Below are 1,241 nucleotides of genomic sequence, written 5' to 3'. Positions count from 1 at the left end.
TGTTTGTAAGTCTAATTATTTTTAGGCTTTTTGAATGAGGGCATAAGAACTCAACACAAGATATAAAGTGTTGCACTTCCACCTGCAGGACTAAAAAGGTATTGCACTTTAGTCTGTATAATTTAGACCTAAAAAAAAGTATAAACAGAAGTAAATAATGATCTCCATACAAAACATACTTTTTAGTGCTGCTGTAATTACCAGAAAGGTTATTTATATTAATCTGTGTCACATATCAGTTTTCAGTTCACCTCAATGAATTATAGTTTCTTTCACAATCCTTCCTCTTCACATGACTCATGATAATAGCTTCCCTTTAGTGACTGAGATGTTACTCCTGGTATGCACGGTTCATGACAGGGCCCCGCACACTGACTGATGTCTCTTTCCTCTAATTTGTTTTATCTGCTCTTCAAGAAAAGGTAGCGCTACCTTTTTCGGAGTCTGAGAACTAAGGAGCCCTGAAAGAGGAGCTAAACACATATCTGTCAAAGATTTAAGGACCACTGACAGGAAATTTCATCTCACACAAAAGGGAAGTAGCAAATTGGGAAATATCCACAAAGTCGCTATAATTAGCATTCAATGTTTCAAAATGGCATCCAATATGGCTGGTGCTTCCTTTGCAATGTATCAATTGAAAGCAGCTACAACTATAAATAATTCATTATTTTAGCATCAGATAAATGTATTTCTTCAAAACCATAAAACATAGGGAGAAGAACTGATTTGAGGAAAATGAATGCAGAATGCTCACACTTTCATCAGGGTGAAATCACACTCCAGCATCTTTCTTCATGATGCTCCAGCTCGACTGCTTTGAAGCAAAATTATAAGTGGTTGAAGCAAAAATGTGATTAGTTTGCAGTTTTAGACATTATACCTATTAAATCAAGAAATATGACCCAAGCACTGCGTTTTGATGTGGTCCTCGACTCCCTGTGTCAGCAGTGAGCTTCAGATTCATCTCCAAAGGACAATTTGTCAGTGTGTCGTTTGTGTTGGTCAGTTACCTCTTCTTCTAAAGATCCAATCTGGGTGCACTAAATGGCTAATAAAAATACTACTAATTTTGTGGAAAGACATTTTAAATATTAACTTAATCAGCAGACTGACAGCAAATTTGCCTCAGGGATTTTCTTTTAAACCAGGACTGGGATGCAGAAAACCAAAGGTTTACCATTAACAAGAAATGTCAGCCAGGTCAGTCAACATGATTTCATTGACCTCTTTGGTAAAAA

The sequence above is a fragment of the Poeciliopsis prolifica genome, unplaced genomic scaffold (genome assembly GCF_027474105.1).
Source record: "Poeciliopsis prolifica strain line A6 unplaced genomic scaffold, Auburn_PproV2 SCAFFOLD023, whole genome shotgun sequence".
NCBI lineage: Eukaryota > Metazoa > Chordata > Actinopteri > Cyprinodontiformes > Poeciliidae > Poeciliopsis > Poeciliopsis prolifica.
Note: the sequence above shows the minus strand (reverse complement) of the source record.